Genomic DNA, 15,493 nt, shown 5'->3' on the forward strand with positions numbered 1-15,493 from the left:
GCGACTCCACTTTCAAGGCGCTATGAACCTGCACTCCAAGGTCTCTTTGTTCAGCAACACTCCCTAGGACCTTACCATTAAGTGTATACGTCCTGCTAAGATTTGCTTTCCCAAAATGCAGCACCTCACATTTATCTGAATTAAACTCCATCTGCCACTTCTCAGCCCATTGGCCCATCTGATCAAGATCCTGTTGTAATCTGAGGTAACCCTCTTCACTGTCCACTACACCTCCAATTTTGGTGTCATCTGCAAACTTACTAACTGTACCCCTTATGCTTGCATCCAAATCACTTATGTAAATGACAAAAAGTAGAGGGCCCAACACCGATCCTTGTGGCACTCCACTGGTCACAGGCCTCCAGTCTGAAAAACAACTTTCCAACACCACCCTCTGTCTTCTACCTTTGAGCCAGTTCTGTATCCAAATGGCTAGTTCTCCCTGTATTCCGTGAGATCTAACCTTGCTAATCAGTCCCCCATGGGGAACCTTGTTGAACGCCTTACTGAAGTCCATATAGATCACATCTACCACTCTGCCCTCATCAATTCTCTTTGTTACTTCCTCAAAAAACTCAATCAATTTTGTGAGACATGATTTCCCACGCACAAAGCCATGTTGACTATCCCTAATCAGTCCTTGCTTTCCAAATAAATGTACATCCTGTCCCTCAGGATTCCCTCCTACAACTTGCCCACCACTGACATCAGGCTCACTGGCCTAAAGATGTCATTACCACCCTTGTCCTTACCACCCTTCTAAAACAGTGGAACCACGTTAGCCAACCTCCAGTCTTCCGGCATCTCACGTGTGACTTTCGATGATACAAATATCTCAGCAAGAGGCCCAGCACTCACTTCTCTAGCTTCCAACAGAGTTCTAGGGTACACCTGATCAGGTCTTGGGAATTTATCCACCTTTATGCGTTTCAAGACATCCAGCACTTCCTCCTCTGTAATCTGGACATTTTGCAAGATGTCACCTTCTATTTCCCCACAGTCTATGTCTTCCATATCCTTTTCCACAGTAAATACTGATGCAAAATATTAATTTAGTATCTCCCTCATTTTCTGCAGCTCCACACAAAGGCCGCCTTGCTGATCTTTGAGGGGCCCTATTCTCTTCCTAGTTACCCTTTTTTCCCTTGATGTATTAGTAAAAACTCTTTGGATTCTCCTTAATTCTATTTGCCAAAGCTATTATTGAACAGTGTGGAGTAACTATCCAGATATTCGGGTGCAGTTGGATGTAACTCTCCAGTTGTTTGGGTGCAGTGGGAGTAACACTCCAGATGTTAGGGTGCACTTGAGAGAAACTCTCCAGGTGTTTGGGTGCAGTGGGGAGTAACTCTCCAGGTGTTAAGGTGCAGAGGGGAGTAACTATCCAGGTGTGAGTGTGCAGTGGGAGTACTCTCCAGGTGTTAGTGAACAGTGGGGAGTAACTCTCCAGATGTTAGGGTGCAGTGGGGAGTAAGTCTCCAGGTGTTAGGGTGCAGGTGTCAGGTGACCTGATGCCTTTTTGACCAGTTTCCTTTTGACAGTGGCCAGTTAGCAAACCCAGGGGCTGGAAGTTCACCTTTGGCTGTTTCCCTTTGACTGGCTTCTGTAGGTCAGAGTGCAAGGCAGGGCTGACTATAAGATGATTCTTTGACTGTGACCTGTGCACTTGAACCTCGTCTATTACATAAACCCACCTCAGCCCACTGGCACAGACAAGCACCTTAAAGACACAAGTTGGTCAGCCTGAAACTTACTGAACAAGGAGTTGACCTCCTCTGGAGATTGCAGACTGGCACATTCCAAAGTCCAGGACTACATGCTGAGAGGTGCACTGAAGCTTGGGGCCTTAGTGCAAGCCTCAAATGCATGTATATATAGTCTGGTTCAAGTAAGAGATGCCTTGGCTTGTTTGAAGACAGTCAAAATCCAAAGTGTGTTTGTTTCGTTGATATGCTACTATAAAGAGCCGAACTGCATGTGTGATGATGTATATTATATATATAGAAAGATATATTTTATGAATAAAGTGTATTTTTGAAATAAAAGAAAACACAAGCACCTCAGTTCCATAGTACACCTTCATTCATAAACATTGCAGACGAGACTGAAATTGGTTTTTAATCGCTGTTCTTGTGTATTCTTGAAAGTGAAAGACAGTTTCTTTTGCATACTGTTGTCTTTTCCACCATTATATTCACAGCCTGAGATAATTGTCAGGAGATTACAGTTCAGTTCAGTTCATCGTGTATTTCTCTCTTTTAAGTCCATCCTGTTGACACTTTATTGACATCTCAGTAGCTGTGACCTTCCAGGTTCTCTCTTTCTCCAGACAGCCATGGAATTTACGTGCACAGTTATCCTTTGGTTGTTTGCCCTTTGTTTAAAAAAAACATGTCACAAAAAGCTCAAGACACCTGTAAGAATTTTAAGGGTTCTGAAGAGGTTAATATTCATTGACGTGACCATATATCAGAACCCTGAAGTCCTTTGAGATTGAGAGACTTCAATTCAAAAATGTGTTTTTTTTTAAAGAAGGTTGGTACAGCCAAAATTGGTTGCAGATAAAAATTAAGTAGCTATCCAGAGAGAGAGAGAGAAAGAGACCAATGAAATGGAACATTTAAATTGTCACAGAAACTTTGAACACTTTAGACCATGATCTCTTGTCACTGCATAGATAATGAAGGGTTGATAAATTCCTGCCCAATAGCAAACCATGTCTGAAGGATTTTGTCCCAAACTGCAGGCACATTTTGCGATCATTCCTTTAAAGTGTGCAGGAGGACAGGGCTTAGTGAAATGAACGACCTGATGAAGGAGCAGTGACCCAAAAGCTAGTGCTTCCAAATGGACCTGTTGGACCATAACCTGGTGTTGTGTGATTTTTAACTTTGTCCATCCCAGTCGAACACTGGCACCTCCGCATTATGGATTCAGAAGGTGGGGAAGATCAGAGGGAGAGATCAAGTGAGCAAGTCAGGGAGAGTTTGAGACAGGGAGAAAGGTGGGAGGGCAGGGTCAAGTGTTGGGGAAAAGTGGGGGAAAGAAAACAACCCACTGAATTTGTCCAGCATTTCTTTGTTTTAATTTCAGAGTTATCAACTGGGTTTAATAAAGTGTCCCAGGATAGGTTTGCCTACGAGGTTTTAGGCCTGTGGAGTAAGAGGACAGTCACAACATGAATATGCATTGGCTGAGTGACAGGGGACAGAGTCATGGAGAGCAGCACAAAATGGCGGTGAAGAGGTTGCCACTGGCTCTGGTGGATCCATGCCACAACCACTGTGTCCCATAAGGTGGAACCTTTCTCCATGTGGATCTCTGGGAGACTTATTTCAGTGCTGTGACCTGAATTCATTCAGTTGTTGAGAGCTTTGCAAGGAGCTGACCTGTGGTTTCCCTCAGCCAGGGTGAAATCCTGAATCAGCTCAAACGTTCCCTTGTGCATTCCATCTGCACAAAGGTCAACTAAAGAGGCACAAGAAATGAATTAGAGGTTGACCTCAGACTCCACTGTAATCAAGTTCAGTTCTTATAATTGATTGGAGTTCATCTCTTGTTCATTCTGATCACATACCTGATGGGTTTTCCTGGCTGGATCCGATGTTACATTTGCACAAGTTACATAGGAGGTTCTCACAGGAGTCAGCAAGAACTCTATTTTGAAGTTAATTTGATAATGGCCCTTCTAATAGCAATGTAAGTTTTCTTTCCCTCTGAAACCTGATTTCTTACTTTCCTGGAAATAATGACAGCAAAGTTCAGTTGATTCTCTGTCAGAATCACAAACGATGTGTGGTGAAATGCATTTGATGTACTGGCTGGCCTTGCTGTAGTTGTATGACGTCTACATCTGCTTTAAGTGCCTTTATGACCAGTCCCTGGCAGGCATTGAATGCACATTACTTGTATCATGGTACCAGAGTGGTACATCTGAAACTGTGTGGATTTTCAGAGCCGTAAGCGAACCAGCTATTGAATGAAACGGCAAGGAAGTGTCAAAAGAGCAGTCTACAACTTTGAATTACTGGTCAAGTGAAAAGGGTTGCACATTTTTCATTCTCTGCTCCAATAAAAGGAGATTTGACAAGAAAAGACAGAGTGTTTCCCACTCTCAGTAGAAAAACTATGAAGCTACAGAATTAATTTCAAGGAAAGCCTGTGAGATTAAGAGTAGCAATCCTGCTATCAGTGCTGGTGAAAGAGTGCTACAAACTATATATTTCGGCCTAAATCTCACCAAGGAGCAGATTTGTCAGGCCAAAGAAATTTATAAGGCTTTGAAGACATAACTTGAACCCAACTTAATACTAATATTAAACACCATGTGTTTGACATCAGAGCTCAGGGGGAGGAAGGCTATTAGTTAATATATGAGCATACAAATACAGCTGGCTAACTAGTGAACATTAGAACAAATGACAGATGATCACCTCAGATAAGATTGTCTTAGGCATAAGAGATCCTGCTGTGAGAGTACATCTGCTAATAGAGGAACAAGTTACTCTAATGAACTATCGATACGTGCAGAAGCTCTGAGGTTATCAATCATCAGCTAAAGAGTATTAATAGAGAACTGTCAAGGCTTTGCATTGCGCTGAGAGACATTTCAAGCTGACTGAGAATAACAGATAGGGAGCGAGAAGGAAATGATTACACGACAGCCAGAAGAAAGACTAATGCCAAAGAGCAAGATGTAAATGTTGCAAAGGGCATCACACAAAAGAAAAAGAAGAAAGTCCAGTGAAGGCAAAATAGTGCTCTAACTGCATAAAGCTGAATCATTTGCAAACAAGTGGTTAACTAGAAAACAGTGAAACAAGCTGATAATGATGTCTGCTGGAAAGCTATTATCAGATGATTCTGATGAATCATTCTGCACCATTTAACTGTTTGGCATTGTCAGGTTGAAAGGTGTTACAACAGGGACAGCAGAAGGAGAGCACCAAGTGAACCTAATGTGCATGGTAGACACCAATGCCTCATGCAACATTATGATGTTTGCAGACCTTAGTGAAGTGGTTCAAGATGGTGACCTGAAATGAAGCCATTGCAGGTAAGGTTGAATTTATTTGATGGCATGATACTTCTCCCAAAGGACTAACCAATGCTTCGATGTAATGGGAAGAATAAAAAAGCAATTTAGCAAAATATCTCAACTGAAGCCAGGCTCATGCTCAGACATGCCAAAAGAGATTGGGAAGGTCTTAAGGCCACCAAGGCATTGACTGCTGAACAGATCCTCGAAGATTCCAAAGATGTTTTTATCGGATTTTTTTCCTGGAGAATACTATCTTGAAATGGATGAGAGTATGAGACCAGATCTGCAGCTACTGAGGAGAGTTCCAGCTGCCCTCAAGTCTATCTTGAAAGACAAGACAGCAGAGTTGGAAAACAAAGGACTCAAGGATGGGAAACTTCTTAGGCATTGCTACCAACACAGTAGCAATTTAAAAAACAGGAAAACTGACAGTATGCTTAGATCCCAAAAATCTCAACAAAACTTTCAAGAGACCTTATGAGTCCATACCAACTGCTGAAAACACTTTGTCACAGTTAGCCAAAGAAAAGGTGTTCTCAACCTTCAACATTGAAGGATGGGTTGTGGCAAGTGAAGTAGGCTGAAAGTAACAGTTTTCCAACTGCCTTTTGGGCACCACTTGGGAGATACAAAAAGTTTGTGTACCATTTGGCATTTCCATTGCTGTAGAAGAGAATCAATATAGCCAACACAAGATAGCCAATGATCTACACAGTGTGGAAGCTATTGTGGATGATCCATTACTCCAGCAATGTGGAGACACAGTAGCAGAAGCAATTCCAGACAACAGTCTGTGTCACTGCTAGACAGAGCTCCCCACTGAAGCTGAACAGGAAAATGATGTGACTGGAGATGCCTGAGTACTTTGGCCATGTATGAACAGAAAAAAAAAGACTTTACCCAGATCCTGACTAGGTGAGAGCTACCACAGAGATGCAGCAACCAACAGATGTAAAAACATTGCAGTGATTTATTGGATTCATGAGCTATTTAACAAAGTTCTTGCCTAATTTGCCATCAGAATGTGAACTTGCACATAAGATCACTACACAGGTTGTACAGTGGGATTGGAGTAAAGAATAAGAAACAGATTTCACAAGACTCCAATAACTAGTAATGAGAACAGCAATGCATAGGTCTGACAGTGTCGATGGTGAAGTCACATTGTACTGTAGTCCAAATGGGAAAGGACTTAAAACAACCCTATTGATAAGGAGAAACAGTTGCGTGTTCATCCGGGTCATTAATGCACCTTGGACTAATAGAATGATGCTGTGCTCAAATTCAGAAAGAGTGCTTGGCTATTGTCTTTGCTTGTGAGCTTTTTAATCAATACTTGTTTGAGTTAGCCAAAGTGACAGTGGAGTCGAGCCATGAGCCAGTTCAGAGCATCTTCCTCAAATAATTTCCTCAAAGAATGTGACTTGGTTTGCAGCATTATCATCTAGGTATGAAATTCAGACAGGCCCTGGGTTGTGAACAGGTTCCATTCTGAAGTCTACTTGCGAGTCAATTTGGATGCAAATCAGAACACAGTGCAGGAAAATGTAACGGAGCCGTTCATAAGTGCCTGAAATGTTTGTATTTCAGGACTTTAAAATTATACCCCTCAATGAGACCACATTAAGACAAGACAGCAGAGTTGGAAAACAAAGCACTCAAGGATGTGACAATTCTTAGAAATTGCTACCACACAGTAGCAACTTAAAAAAAACAGGAAAACTGACAGTGTGCTTAGATCCAAAAGATCTCAATAAAGCGTTCAAGAGATCTTATGAGCCCATACCAACTCGGAGCTTTTGAAGGTTGGACGCATGTAAATCGGGAACCCCCTGTACAAACAAGAGAAACAGACATACAGTGTAGATATCCTGCCGAGAATTGCATTTCCACTGAAGAATGTTCAGAATGCTATCATCCAAATTAAACTGCTTGACATTTTCTAAAAGTCATTGACCCAGCAGAGACATTGAACTGAAAGACGAGCATCTTGCTCCAAGGAAATGAACCAGATATGTAAGCCGAGGCAACTTTTCAAGTGCTACAGGACGTTGTGTTGAAAGGATGGACTGAAAGAATCAGGGACACACCTGTTATCATAAAAGAGAAGTGGGCATACAAAGAGGAAATGGTAGGCCTGGGTGCTACCTTGCACAACAGAACTAGCCATTTTACCGAAGGGGATGAGCAAAGAGATGCTTAAGCACGTCCACGTAAGCCACTGAGGAAATGCATCTCTAACGGCCAAGCCTGAGCAATGAGATTAAGGATCACCTCAGTTAGTGCAGTACTCAAAACAATAAAAACCTTAGCAAGCTAAAGAGACATAGTGCATCCCAAGCAGACTATGGATCAAAGGTTGGAAAAGGCTTCTTCACTCTTACAGGAATTGATTACCTGATTGATTACATTTAACGACAATACTAGGAATTCAACTAGCTGATGTCAACAGCTACAGGTAAGATTTTAGAATGCCTGAAAGCAGACTTCAGGACATTGTAATGGGTGACAGTTCATGAGCAAGGAATTCCACTGCTTTCATAAAGGACTGGAGAACTGAACGTCATACATCATCTCCACGCTATTTCCTGTCAAATGGAAATGCTGATGCAGCAGTGAATATTGCCAAAGGAATCAGAAGGAAATTGAGCAAATCCAGCACAAACTTGTACAATCCTCCGGTGGAAAAATAGACCGATGGAAGGCATGGAAAGTGAACCAGAGCAAGTCGAATGTCATGTTGTACCCAAACGATTCTCCCAATGGTAGAGAAATACTGAAGCCAAACAGGAATGAGTGACAAAATCAAGGAAATTGAACTGTCAAGTCATGGCCAGAACTGAGCATTGGAAATCCAGTCAGAGTGCACACGTTCAACATTCTCAACAAGAGTCAGCCAATAGGGCAAACTTGGAACAGTTTTAACCTTTACCACATGCAGTGAAAGTGATTTATCAAAGATATTGGACCAACTTCAGATATCTATGCGCAACTAGAGAAACTGTATGTTGCTACATAGAGTTATAAAGTCATAGAAACGTACGGCACAAAAACAGACCCTTTGGTCCAACTCGTCCATGCTGATCAGATATCATAACCTAATCTGGTCCCTTTTGCCATCACTTGGCACATATCCCTCTAAACCCTTCCTATTCATATAATCCAGATGCCTTTTAAATGATGTAATTGTACCAGCCTCCACCACTTCCTTTGGCAGTTCATTCCATACATGTACCACTCTCTGCATGAGAAAGGTTGCCCCTTAGGTCCCTTTTATATCTTTCCCCTCTCACCCTAAACCTATGCCCTCTAGTTCTGGACTCCCCTACCCCAGGGACAGACTTTGTCTATTTACCCATGCATGCCCTTCATGATTTTATAAACCTCTATAAGGTCAGCCCTCAGCCTTTGATGCTCCAGGGAAAACAACCCCAGCCTATTCAGCCTCTCCTTATAGCTCAATGCAAAGGATCAGAAAAAATGATCTCAGCACCTATGCAGGATACAGAACAATCATCCGTCTCACACTTTGACTGTTCACCAGCGAAAGAAATGGATTAGCAACAAAAATTATCATGGGAACAACACGACCTGAGTGGTAATGAGAAGGTAACAGAGGGAACAGCTGATGGAAGCACAGGTAAGAAAACTGCATTATTTAAAGATAATGGATGCATTGCATGGGCAGAGACTGACAAAAGTGTAACTGACTTGAGTTAAATCACTGTTTAGGTAATGAATGATAATTTTGTTGGGTCCATATATTGGGTATCTTGCTTAATTGGCAAGATTTATGCAATTTATTTCAATTTTTTTCATAAAAAGGGAGATGCTTGAAGGAATGCAATTGTACCACAAGTGTGGCTAGGGCTTGCATAATCATGTGACTTCTAACACTAATATAAATGTAGTCTGTGGGAGCCATGAGTACACCAAGCCTTTGATCACTTTGTTGTTCAATTTTTGAATCACAATTCATTTTCTATGAAACACCCAAGATTAAGACCATAAGACCATAAGACATAGGAGTGGAAGTAAGGCCATTCGGCCCATCGAGTCCACTCCGCCATTCGATCATGACTGCTGGGCACTTCAACTCCACTTACCCGCATTCTCCCCGTAGCCCTTAATTCCTTGTGACATCAAGAATTTATCAATCTCTGCCTTGAAGACATTTAGCGTTCCGGCCTCCACTGCACTCTGCGGCAATGAATTCCACAGGCCCACCACTCTGGCTGAAGAAATGTCTCCGCATTTCTGTTCTGAATTTACCCCCTCTAATTCTAAGGCTGTGTCCATGGGTCCTAGTCTCCTCACCTAACGGAAACAATTTCCTAGCATCCACCCTTTCCAAGCCATGTATTATCTTGTACGTCTCTATTAAGTCTCCCCTTAATCTTCTAAACTCCAATGAATACAATCCCAAGATCCTAAGCCGTTCCTCATATGTTATGCCTACCATTCCAGGGATCATCCGTGTGAATCTCCGCTGGACAGGTTCCAGTGCCAGTATGTCCTTCTTGAGGTGTGGGGACCAAAACTGGACACAGTACTCCAAATGGGGCCTAACCAGAACTTTATAAAGTCTCAGTAGCACAATGGTGTTTTTATATTCCAACCCTCTTGAGATAAGTGACAACATCGCATTCGCTTTCTTAATCACAGACTCAACCTGCATGTTGACCTTTAGAGAATCCTTGACTAGCACTCCCAGATCCCTTTGTACTTTGGCTTTACAAATTTTCTCACCGTTTAGAAAGTAGTCTATGCTTTTATTCTTTTTGCCAAAGTGCAAGACCTCGCATTTGTTCATGTTGAATTCCATCAGCCATTTCCTGGACCACTCTCCCAAACTGTCTCGATCCTTCTGTAGCCTCCCCACTTCCTCAGTACTACCTGCCTGTCCAACTATCTTCGTATTATCGGCAAACTTCGCTAGAATGCCCCCAGTCCCTTCATCCAGATCATTAATATATAATGCGAACAGCTGTGGCCCCAACACTGAACCCTGTGGGACACCGCTCGTCACCGGCTGCCATTCTGAAAAAGAACCTTTTATCCCAACTCTCTGCCTTCTGTCAGACAGCCAATCCTCAATCCATCCCAGTAGCTCACCTCGAACACCATGGGCCCTCACCTTGCTCAGCAGCCTCCCGTGTGGCACCTTATCAAAGGCCTTTTGGAAGTCTAGATAGACCACATCCACTGGGTTTCCCTGGTCTAACCTACTTGTCACCTCTTCAAAGAATACCAACAGGTTTGTCAGGCATGACCTCCCCTTACTAAATCCATGTTGACTTGTTCTAATCAGACTCTGCTCTTCCAAGAATTTAGAAACCTCATCCTTAATGATGGATTCTAGAATTTTACCAACAACCGAGGTTAGGCTAATTGGCCTATAATTTTCCATCTTTTGTCTTGATCCTTTCTTGGACAATGGGGTTACAACTGCGATCTTCCAATCATCCAGGACTTTCCGTGACTCCAGTGACTCTTGAAAGATCTCAACCAATGCCTCCGCTATTTCCTCAGCTACCTCTCTCAGAACTCTAGGATGTATCCCATCGGGGCCAGGAGATTTATCAATTTTAAGACTTTTTAGCTTTTCTAGCACTATCTCTTTTGTAATGACAACCATACTCAACTCAGCCTCCTGACTCCCTTTAATTGTTGGGATATTACTCCTGTCTTCCACTGTGAAACCTGACGCAAAGTACTTGTTAAGTTCTCCTGCTATTTCCTTATCTCCCATCACTAGGCTTCCAGCATCAGTTTGAAGTGGCCCAATGTCTACTTTTGTCTGTCGTTTGTTTCTTATGTATTGAAAGAAACTTTTACTATCATTTCTAATATTACTGGCTAGCCTACCTTCATATTTGATCCTCTCCTTTCTTATTACTCTCTTTGTTACCCTCTGTTTGTTTTTGTAGCCTTCCCAATCTTCTGATTTCCCACTGCTCTTGGCCACTTTATAGGATCTCTCTTTTTCTTTAATACATTTCCTGACTTCCTTTGTCAGCCATGGCTGTGTAATCCCTCCCTGGATAATCTTTCTCTTCTTGGGGATGAACCTCTGTACAGTGTCCTTAATTATACCCACAAACTCCTGCCATTTTTGCTCTACTGTCTTCCCCGCAAGCCTCTGCTTCCAGTCTATTTTCTTCAGTTCCTCTCTCATGCCCTCATAATTACCTTTATTTAACTGTAACACCATTACATCCGATTTTGCCTTCTCTCTTTCAAACTCCAGACTGAACTCTACCATATTATGATCGCTGCTTCCTAAGGGTTCCCTTACTTTAAGATCTTTTATAAAGTCTGGTTCATTGCAAAGCACTAGGTCCAGAATAGCCTGCTCTCTTGTGGGCTCCATGACAAGCTGTTCCAAAAAGCCATCCTGTAAGCATTCCATGAATTCCCTTTCTTTGGATCCACTGGCAATATTATTAACCCAGTCCACCTGCATATTGAAGTCCCTCATGATCACCGTGACCTTGCCTTTCTGACATGCCTTCTCTATTTCCTGGTACATGTTGTGCCCCTGGTCCTGACCACTGTTAGGAGGTCTGTACACAACTCCAATTATGGTTTTTTTGCCTTTGTGGTTCCTCAATTCCACCCACACAGACTCCACAACATCTGACGCTATGTCATTCAGTGCCATACATTTAATATTGTTCTTCACTAACAAGGCAACCCCACCCCCTCTGCCGACCTCCCTGTCTTTTCGATAAGTTGAAAATCCTTGGAGGTTTAACTGCCAGTCCTGACCCCCCTGTAACCCTGTAGTTAGCCATATAAAACACCTGGAGCCAGTGCATTAGTACCTTGGTACACTGTTAATCAATAGCAATGCAGCACTGACGCATCAAAGTACAGTAACATCTTTAATCTCAGATTACAGATAAGATAGACCTGCAGCAATTTCACATTTTATTGAAATGTTTAAAAGTGATAGCAGAAAGCAGGCTGGAGAGAGGAGGTCATTCACATCAGAACAGGAGAGGAGGGGAACTAAACTGGAGGTATATGACATGGATGTGCCAGTCAGTCAACCACCTTTGACTGGACAATCATGAAAGGTATTGAATGTGACCCACCCAACACACTTGCAGGCAGAGCTTGAAGCTGCATTGACCAATATTCAGATGATCTTACTCACTGTGCACCAGCAGTACGTAGGTAAATTATCTTCTATCATTATTAAATAATCTTTTGTTATTTCAGAATGAAATTGAGTAAATGACACCATTAAGTAATTCCAAAGGACAATGCCAGCTGCATATTTATACACTTCACTGCCTTCACAAACATCAAATGCCAAAGTCACATATGTGACTACATCATACATTCCACATGATTAGAAACAGTGCTATATAATGGCAGGTCAAAAGAAATAATTAATAGTCCTTCTCTTATGCCCTAACTTCCTTGCCACATTCTCATTACCTTCAACAATACACATGAAATTCCAGTCTTTGGGTGGGGTAAAGTATTTGGTATAGAACCAGAAATGGTGCATGATTATTTGCTATTTCAATGCATATCATGATTACTTATGCTCATTTTTCTTTCAAACTTGTCAGAAATAGAGGTGAAATCTTTCCTCAAGGTAGCGCAATACGTGGAATGAGAATGACACTAGCACTACATCAAATAACATTTCTGATGCTTATTTAAAATAGACATCATGTAAATCTAAAAATCAAAATTGTCTCCATAATACCCAGTTAGGGTACGAAAGCTTATTCTTACTATGAGGTTTCAAAGAATTGGTTTTGCATCTTGCTGAGCCATCTGTACAGTGGAATTGTTAAATGTACATCAGTGCCAAGACCATTCTATTGTACCTCCAAAAATAGAAGTCACGCTTTCATTATTATCCCACTTCCTCTTATTTCTGTTCGCACTTCATCTGGCAGAATTCCCAAGAGGAGAGATTGAGTAGAATGGCCTATACTCTCCAGAGTTTAGAAGAATGAGAGGTCATCTCATTGAAACAGAGGATTCTGAGAGCTTGGCATTGGCTTTATTCTTTCACGGAATGTCAGAATCACTAGAAAGGCCACAGTTTGTTGCCAATCCCCAAATTTCCTGTAAACAGAATATTTCAGAGGCATTTAGGAGTCAAGCACATTACTGTGGGAAGGAGTCATGTGTAAGCCAACCAAGTAAAGATAGCAAATTTCATTCCCACAGGGATAAGGAGTTAGTCATAGCATTGTGAGATGAGAAATGTCTTCATTCTCAGGGTTGTCAATCTTTGGAATGCTTCACGCAAGGTGCTGTGGAGGATCAGCAGATTTTTGATCTCAAAGAGAATCAGATGAGTGAGGGGAGTTGAGCTCAAGAATCAACCATGGTGTGGAGTGACAGCCTAAATGCGCTGATAAAATGAATGGGAAATAAATACAATTCAGGCAAACAAAATGACAACTCTTCTTCCAAATGATTCCATGGGTAATTTTACATCCAATTGAAGTAAAAGCCAATGTCTCACTTTAACATTGTAGCTGAATGTCAGCTCTTCTGGCAGTGCAGCAGCCCCTCAGTACTGCACTGAAGTGTCAACTTGGACTTTAATGCTCAAGTCTCTGAAATGGGATGTGCCCCCACAATCCTCATTGAGCATTGAGAGTGCTACCATTTGAGCCTCAGTTGACATACATGGGAAAGGAGGAAACCTTTTGTTTTTCCCAGTAAATGGTTCTAGTGTGCTTACTTGCCAATGATTTTTTTTTGTAAATGTTTTGAAGAATGCCGCAATCTTTTAGGGCATCATCTTGTTCTTGCACATGTCACTGAAGTCAATATTGTATGTTGACCAGTGGCATTACACTGAAAATCTACAGGTTTGCAGCTGAAAATGGACACTTATCTGGAATGATTAGCTTTCACTTGCCTGGAATCCTATTCAAAAAGAATCTGTGGGGAAGGGGCAAGTCTACACCAATCACTGACAAGTTATATTGAGACATAACACCACGTGCACAGAAAAACAGGGGATTCGACCTGTTTGAGCTCTTTAACTACATAACAGTAAGTGTACTCATCAAAACTCTCTGAAAAACACTTTAATTGCACTTCTAGAAGTGCAAGTTCTGTTAATAAACTACTGTTTTATAATTATTCCCTAAAGGCCAGTTGTTACTGAGGCATTGAAACCAACAAACCATGTTTCCATAAGGAACAATGAAAAAAAAATACTTATGACAATTTCTAATAGCTTTTGAAAGCAAAGTAAACTTGTTGGTTGCAGAAATCTCATTAAAGAGGATACAATTGCATTCAGATTACTCTGATTCCAATTAAATAAATCCATTTTGATATCACTGCCGGCACAACACTATAGTAGGCTGCCAATTAAATGGCAAGTGTTTCATTTGACAGAACTAATGATGCATGCACACCCTCCATACAGTACAGGGTTAGCAAGGCGAGCATGTTTAAAATGGATGACAGTGAGCACCACGCACAATAGCTTCACAAGTGACAGCACTGCTAACCATTTAAGCAGCAGTGATCACATTCTGCATTATAGCTTTTGATGTACTGTTTGTACGAAGCTCCTATTTATTCAGTATGGGGAAGTATGGTACCAGAGGTGACATTGTTAAGGATTTGAAAGTGGTCAAATATTAATCCAGAAACCTTCAAGAAATTTCTGTAATGTTTGGGGATTTTTTTGGAAGTTTTATTTTAGCTTGTTTATTTCATAAGCTTCTTAAAAAGGGAGATTTCAGTGGAAACAGGCAATTCAAAAATACTTAACTCCTTTATCTCAATTTTTCACATTTAGGCTAAAGTGAAGTCTTGCTGAATACTGAGATTCTGGGTACTTTCCTGTTTATGACCTACAATGAGGCATTGCAAATAGTTCTTGACAAGCCAAAACACAACTACATGTAAGGGCTGCACGAAAGACTGAAGAAAGAATTTGAATAATCATGGTGCCTCCCATGAGCTCTATTCACATTCCTGAAGGAAATTTGAAGTGTAATTACTGTTGTAATGTGGGAAAACATATAAGTAGTGAATAAACTTAAAATCTGAGGACACTTGTCGCAATCAAATTTAACCCGATCTCAGGGAAATTCCGGTAAATCTCTTTTCGCTGTTTCAACCAAAATCACATCTGTTGTCTTCAGCAACACAACAGCGTTACCTCATCAGGGCACTGCTGCATGTGACGGTACACCTAATTCAATTTCTCCTCACTTTCTACTCTCAAAGTAAATGTCACGATGGCTTAACAGTGAGTCTTTGAGGCACCTTGTCGAGGCCCATTAGGATTAAACCAAAATTGCCATTTCATACATTTCACTGCAGATCACATCATAAATCGCACAGAAGCCTATTGGAACCTGGTGACGTGCAGGCAGCAATTATAAATGTGATCTCTGCACAGTCGACCCACACAGATTTGAAATAACATCAATGGGATAATCGTCA

At 41.5% G+C, this 15,493-nt stretch overlaps 1 long non-coding RNA gene across 1 annotated transcript in view; it reads right to left on the reverse strand.

Moving 5' to 3' along the window:
- Positions 1-2,110: 2,110 nt before the first annotated feature.
- The window catches only part of LOC140479747 (uncharacterized), a 102,552-nt gene continuing 89,169 nt past the window's right edge, over positions 2,111-15,493 (reverse strand). Inside the window, exon 2 of the long non-coding RNA XR_011961113.1 lies at positions 2,111-2,374. This is a non-coding gene — a long non-coding RNA (uncharacterized lncRNA). The remainder of the gene's footprint in view (positions 2,375-15,493) is intronic.

Source organism: Chiloscyllium punctatum, chromosome 7, assembly GCF_047496795.1.
Source record: "Chiloscyllium punctatum isolate Juve2018m chromosome 7, sChiPun1.3, whole genome shotgun sequence".
Taxonomy (NCBI): Eukaryota; Metazoa; Chordata; class Chondrichthyes; order Orectolobiformes; family Hemiscylliidae; genus Chiloscyllium; species Chiloscyllium punctatum.